The sequence below is a fragment of the Nanorana parkeri genome, unplaced genomic scaffold (genome assembly GCF_000935625.1).
Source record: "Nanorana parkeri isolate BGI_ZX_2015 unplaced genomic scaffold, ASM93562v1 scaffold1445, whole genome shotgun sequence".
Taxonomy (NCBI): domain Eukaryota; kingdom Metazoa; phylum Chordata; class Amphibia; order Anura; family Dicroglossidae; genus Nanorana; species Nanorana parkeri.
In genome coordinates, this window is record NW_017307713.1 from 216,364 (window position 1) to 224,195 (window position 7,832).

Genomic DNA, 7,832 nt, shown 5'->3' on the forward strand with positions numbered 1-7,832 from the left:
AATACTGTAGTAACAGGAACGGCAGAATGATTTATGAATTGGTGTATATAACACCTTTTTTTAAAGAGAAATTTTGCTGTAGTAAACAAATATGACATATGAAAGGCCAATGGATGGTTCAGACATTAATGTACTGAAAATATACGTTTTGATTGGATGAAATCTTTAAAATAGCTCCAGTTATAAAGTTTTTCTTTAAATGAAATTTTTTTTTATTGTATGTATTTTTTTTTTTTGGATAGTGTTTATCAAGAATTGTGACGTGTGTTCCATTTTGGAAAAACAAGGTCACTGACAGTATTGGTTGCCTAAATGAGGGGGGAAACTAGATTTAGAAAACCTGGTCATAACAAAGGTGGAGGTGTTCACCACCAGAATAACTGCTGTTAGTCCTTTTTATAGAATCCTGTCAGACTGTGAGACTTTAATGGCTTTCATGTGTGTATATCACTTAATTAAGGAGCAGATTTAAATGTATCATTAATATTATTAGTACCTAAAATAAAATATAAAGCAACACATTTAATTTAAACTCCACAAATATCTCCCTCTGCTGTATAGCGAATAGGTACTTTGTGCCACAAAGGTAAAAGGTAAGGTAAAAGCTGTTGCTCTAGCATGATTCAGAACAGGAATTAAAAGGCCTCATTTCAGTATGTGAAACTAGAATTTGGTTAGATGTTGCTTAACTGCTCACCTAGAATCGCATATCTACAGATTTTGCATCCTATGGTATTACACTGAGTCTTCAAAATCAGCTGGCCTTCATATATAAGGTCATGTCCTTTTATTTACTGCTATCCTCTGAATAGGCAAATCTAAGACTGCAGAAATATAGCTCACTGTAGTCCATGGTTTCAGGAGTGGTCACTCTAAATCCCTCCACTACCCCACCTACACTGAAACCTAAGGAGGTTGCACAGCAGGGAGTTGCATGACAAGAGGCTGCAAACCCCCTTAGAAGCATACTGTATTTGGTTGAATGCCTGGTAAATTGACAGTAAACTCAGGAGTTAAATCTTAATGTATTCAAGTACCTTTCAACTATTAATAAAAATGAATTTCATTTGTGCATAACTCGGCTCCAATTCAGAGATGATTTGAGAATCTACAGCTGACACTGTCCTTCCTTCTGGAGTGAGCTTGGCATATGTGGCTACTTTCCAACACACACAGGGACCATGGGAAACAAAAGTAGCCACCCTCCAGAAGAAAGGGTAGTGTCTGCACCAATTCAGAGATGATTTGAGGATCTACAGCCAAATGATGCACAAATAAGCTATATTTTTGTTAACCGGGTACTTGAATGTATTTTTAAGATTCAACGCCTGAGTTTAGTGTCACTTTAAGTTGACTTAAAAAAAATTCAATGTAGTACCAATGTTTTGTAAAAATAGTGCCTGCTTACTGAGCGTTTTTACTTTGCGTTCTTTGGGGCCGCTTCATGCATGCAGATCAAGCAGTTAAAAAGGTTAATTATTACAGTTTTAGCTAAAACAAGAAAAATATCCCAAAGAAGTTATTTTCATCTTGACAACACTGACAGAATATTTCTTGCATATTATGTGTTTACAGGTTGATGATGGGTTTACTTTTGTATGTTGAATACATTTTTACACTGTGGGAATATTACATATTGTAAATTAAGAGCAAAGGAAACATGAAGGTGCCCCCTCTCCCAACCAATAAGATTCTGTGAATTTTCTACACAAGGAATATTTGCTTTAACAATACGCTGCAGGGTACATTGCTCTGTTGCATTCTGTTTGTCTTTATGGTCCATAATTCATGCTCACAAATCACATTATCTAATGTGCACAGTTTTTACAGGGTTATTCAATGATCAGTGAGTTTCTAGTGACCCCGAAGCTAAATGTGTTAGGCCAGGCTTTTCTTCTCAAGGACCTAACTGCAGGGCTCGCTTGAATGTTTGTTTCAAACTCCTTGGCCTATACAATATTGCCTTCAACCTCTTTGGCCTATACAATATTGCCTTCTTCAAATACTCTAACAAAGAGTGGTCCTCTGTGACATCAGGTATACAAATCAGAGGCAGTTAGATTGCTTTCAGTCCATGCATCTAAAATGACAAGCACCTGCTCTGTCAAGGTGTAAGAAGGAAGCATTTTTAAGGTGGACAGTGGTGGTAGTTGGACCTATGTGGGTTAAGGTGCCCATACACTCTACAACCCTTGCAAGACTTTCGTCTTGCGAGGGTTGTAAAGTAATTTAAAAAAAACGTACAATCTGCCCATCTTGGACAGGCAGATCGTACTTGCGATCATTGCAAGCCCGCCCCCCTGAGGGGCGGACTTCCGATGACTGCAATGCTGAATGGGTAGTGTGCACACACTGCCCGTTCGGCAGTGATCTCTCGATCATGTTAAAAACCAGCTGAAAATCATATAATTCTCGGCTGGTTTTCCAACATGCTTGATATACAAAAGTTGTGTGACCGTATATGAGAAACGGTCGCACGCCTTCCATACACTGCACGATTCTCGTACGATCGTGGGATTTCCCGTGATTCTCGTACGAGAATCGTGCAGTGTATAGGCACCTTAAGCCTTAAGGTATATAAAAAGTTAGCCATCAACTAACTTGACCTTCTTTAAGCTTCTAATAAATTACATTACAGTATTTAGTAAATCAAATGTATTTTATTTTCTAATGAAGCACAGATACGTTTATCTAAACCTCAAGCAGGTTTTCAAAATAGTATTCACTGTATTTAAGTTCTGTTTTAAATTGTAGAAGCCATGTACCTGTTTAGTAAATAATTTGTATACTTGTACACTGAGCAGTTGCAATCACGTGTGTACATTTACCAGTGTTGATATGAACTATGCACTTTTTAAACCATATAATAATTTTCTTGTTCAAAATTTCATTGACATTTTAGAGAGGAGGACATTTATGTCTGTGTGTATGTGTACATGTATATATAAACTGCTTTATATTGATCTGTTCTTTTTTCCTACAGTGTGGTTTTCATGCATGGTCTGTATATACAGTATGTACCAAGCTTACACTGTATTTTCTTTTATTTGTCTTGTATTCGAATTTGTAATCCTCTCCTATTTTTGAAAATACTTTTTGTATGACCATTAGTCCACAAGTGTTTATTAAATGCTGAACTTTCTTATTTATGCTGTTTGTTTATCTTTCATAACTAATTAAATATATACCTAAGATTTATTATTATTTTTATTCATTTTGGTCTGTTTTGGTAACAGAGTAAAAAAAGGTATTTTTCTTCAGATCTAGTAAGAAGGGTGGCCATACAAATACTTGTTGGTAATGGACTCTTGTAGCTGATGCCATAATACAAGCTTATCTCAACCCCTTAGGCCTTGTAAGCTGGATAATCATTTAATTTAAAGACTGACCACTCTACTCTTAATTTCTATTGTTGTCCAAGATTCCTATTGGAGATATTTCACCTCACTTCCTGTCTCTGACAGCAGGATAAGAAATGAGGGGAGCGGTTCTCACTGGGACAGGAAGACGCAGCAGGGTTAAAAGGTTGTTCTCACTGGCGGAACTACCAGGGTCGCAGCGGTCGCACTTGCGACCGGGAGCTGGTGTTCCGCCAGTTTGGGGAGGCCCAGAGAGAAGAGGATGGCACGCAAGATGGCCGCTGCGGCTCTGATCACACCTGTCAGTGCTCCCTCTCTTCCCGGCCGCTGCAGCTTCAGAGCGGCCAGGAGGAGAGAGAGGGAGCACTGACAGGTGTGATCAGAGCCGCCTCTCTGAGCAGAGGAGCGGCAGGTAAGTAATCGCCCCCTAGGTGCACCGAAATGAAAATGTAAAAACTGAAACGAAACCAAAATGAAAAATAAAATGTCAGGCCGAAACCGAAATTATTTTTTTTTCTAACCTGTTCCAATTTTTCCAAAACAATTTTTTTTTTTATAAACTTTTTTTTAAAATTTAATATTTTAATTTTTTTACTTTACTGTTGGGAGCTTCGGGGAGATAGCAGGGGTCTAAATAGACCCCTGATATTTCCCTTTTAAAATAGAAAAAGAGATTGAGGACACAGAGCCGTCAATCTCTTTTTTTCTGTATCCCCTGTTGTCAATGAACTGGAATCCTCTGAGTGTTCCTGTTCATTCATAACATGAGGACATTGTGTGTTTACTATATCCACAATTGTGAATGGACAGGAGGGGATGTAGATCACTTCCCATTCATTCATAATTGAGGATATAGTAACCATACCATATCCTTAATTATCTACAAACACTCAGCGATCACTGATCTCTGACTGCTTGTGGTGTAGGGAGGAGAGCTCAGCCTCCTGTAACAGCGCTGTCTCCGCCCCCACACCGCTCTCCTAGAGGGGAGATGTGGGGGAGAGTGGGAACTATTCGTAGTCCTCTGTAGTTGATGTACTCGGTCTAGAAAAAATGGTATCGGTGGATCTCTACTCTCAAAAATTAATAAAATGCTTTAAAGTGTTATTAAACCCTCAGGTGTTGTTGCATATATGTACGGCTACCAAGCAGTAGATATATGCAAAAACTTCTTTTTTTAAACCCTTTCAAACCGGTTTGAAAAAAAAGTATCAAAATCATGTTTTGTTTTTTTGGGGCCTTTAATGGTTTCTTGCACCGGAGCCCTGAGGTTTCTAGTTACGCCTCTGGTAGTTCTCTTTCCAAGGGAACATTTACTTAGTGAATGAGGTGAAAATTCGGTTGCAAAGTGAACCGCAAATTTGCCTTTAGTAAATCCACGCCTTGATGCTTAACCTTCCCACAATATTTAAAGGAGAACTATGGGGTCAGGGCTTTTCCCCATAGTTCTCCTTAGGGTAACGGGAGGACACAAACCAGCATCCTCCAGTTACCCTAAGCTCAGTATACCGCGAGCTACAGAGAGGTGAGCGAACGCAGGTATATGTTCGCTCGCCTCCCGATCTACTGAGCCGACCTGTGACAGTCTCATTGTCACAGGTCGGCTAGAACTATGAGGGTAGTGAAAAGCACTCACCACATAGTTCTCCTTTAAACTTTAACGTATAGCCAGGTTGAGGGGTTTTTTTTGTTTTTTTTTTTTTACTGATACGTTTCCGTCGTGCGCATTTGTCGACTCCGTCGTGCGCATTTGTCCGCACTGAACCACCGCCATGAACAATCCCATACATTCCTATGGGGACTGTTCATGTGACCCCGTGTCTCTGCGCCATCCAAACCTCCTGCCGCCCGAAATGCTCCCTGAGCTCCCCCATGTGCGGGTTCCATACAGATTTGAATGGAAACTCGTTTTTAATTGCGTTTCTGTGCTGAAACGCAAATAAAAATGCCCAAAACCGCCCTTTTAAAATTCTACAGCCGAGTAATGTACAAATAAGATACGTTTCTGTTAATAGGTAAGGTACTTGAACGAATTGTTGAGATTTAACTCCTGAGTTAATTGCACGCAGCAGCCTGTTTTTCCCTATGGGAAGACCCAGCTGTACGTGGTCATCCGCACACCTGAACTTGCACATCCGTGCAGGTCTGGGCGTCCTCACTTGGACACAGTGTGCGTTTTAAGTGTGGACACCAGGACCCGCATGGATGTGCAAGTTCGGGTGTGTGGATGATAGTAAACAGCCATAGTAAACAGGATGCTGCGAGCAATTACACGCAGTACCTGTCCCTCCTGGGATCGGCCTGTTATTGAGCGTGCACGCTGCACGGATGTGTACGCCCTCTCTGATGATGCTGGTATAATCTGGCCACTCAGTGTATAGTCTTACAGGCCCTTTGAGGGCAACCGGAGATTATTTTTGGCCGCAGTTCAGCTGTACAGATCTGAGACAAATTTCCACTAAAAACACACATTTGGGAAGTGATAAGGGCAGTCTGCACAGTAGTACTTTTGGGCATGGGAGGTAGAACCTCTGTGAATGAATCCCATCTGTCTCACTGTACTGTTTTGCATTGCCTTGCAGCGTGGCATGATTGTGTCCTTCCAAAATGTTTCACATATTTATGTTTGTTTTTTGTATCAATTACCAAATAAGTATGAAAATAAACATTGCTGGTTTTTCCCTAACGTTCCTGATCTACATGTTTTGCTTTGAGGTATTGATTTTAGAAGGAATGGAAGCCAATATGTCAAGCTTTTTCAGAAGTAGGGCCACCCCTGTTTTTCTCCTATGAAAGCTTTACTTTATCATTATTCAATTTTTCTGATTAGCAATAGCTCCTCTGGAGTGTCACTTCCCAATGTCAACATTTGAATCAAGCCACCTGGACTGTGCAGCATTGTAGATGTCAGTACCAAAAATCAGCACTAGAGGTCACCATAACCCCAAGACTTTATTATACAACTTTGCGAGCCTGATCAGCCGATTCGATACATTGTGTCTTCATAAATAACATGGGAAGCGTGCTGACCTTTGTTTACTTCCTGTTGCTATAGAGATGGCTGGTGTGTGTGAGCAGTGCGGGCTGTGCAGGCCTCGGATGAAGTGCTGTTCTCGGTGTGGAGGGGTGATGTACTGGTGAGGATTCACATACACCTATGTGTGTGCAGAGGGGTTTAGATTTTTAAGGTCTTCCAGTTTATAAAAGCTTGCAGTTCACAGGGTAACTTTTACAGTGGCCTATTGAGCATTTGCTCTCTTCAAGCTGTCTGTGAGATTCAGGGGAAATGATCTGTTTTAGTATTGTATGTTTTAATTCTCCTTTTTATAGTAGATATAATCTCAGCCACTAAGATCTCATATAATCTTTAACCCACTTGCTGCTGGCCCTTTAAGGTAACCAGACATGTGCTCCCAATCATGTGATCTCTGTGACGGCCAGTCACCGTGATCACATGATCAGGAATCTGTCCCTGGATCCCGATTATAAGCAGTGACTGGGAACTGACGGTGACAGCTTGCTCAGTGTGCTGGGAACATGTTTCCAACACAGAATATTGGTCACATGTATGTGGCGGCTGGGTGTTAAAGCCCACCTTTGTGCTGCCCCATACGTGTGAGGTGATGGTGCAGGCATTAAAGTGAACCGATTGCCACATAGTTACAAAAAGAGGCGCTATGCTCTTGACAGATGGAACAGTTGCATCAGCAGACTACCTGCTCCCCCGCTGCATGTAATGGTTCCTTCCATCCTGTAGTGACATACAAGCCAGTGTGAGAAACCACTTATTGCAGTGGGAGGAGTAGGTATCAACACACCCTAGAAATGTGAAATACCTGCAGCCGTGGGGAGCACTGAAACTGCTGTGTTTCAAGATTCAGGCTTCCAGAAAGGTAAGTACTGTATATTGTAAACAAATAAATCTGCGCTTCTGGAAAAATAAAATTTAGTAATAAATTAAATTAATAAAGTAAGAATAAATGTGAATAAATGTGAATACCTATACCCAAAGCTGCTCTGAAAAAAGGTGGAACCTAGTATGATCAAAAGAAACAAAGCGCTAAAGGTAGCTGTATAAGCAAAAGAACTAATATAATATCCACCCCCCTTCTGAAGAAGTCACATGACGAAAAGCGTCGAGGAGGGTCAGTTCGGAACAATTCGAAGCACATTGCTGTTTTTGCACATTTGTACATTTGCACACGGAACCTACCGTTCACCTGTTACCCGAGAGGGACAGTGTGGATCAATCTCAAGTACACTGCTACTTTTGCACATTTTTATATTTGCACATGGAAACCACCTTTCACTTGGATTTTTTAAGCATTGGACACTGATTTTGACGTTTTAAACATTGTTCGTTCATTTATTCCATCAGAATGAATTTTAGTGGTTCTAATTGTTTTTTGTATTTTGGTTAGACTGGTTTTATTTATACTTGTTTATGAAGCTAGTCCTGCTTTATACTTATAT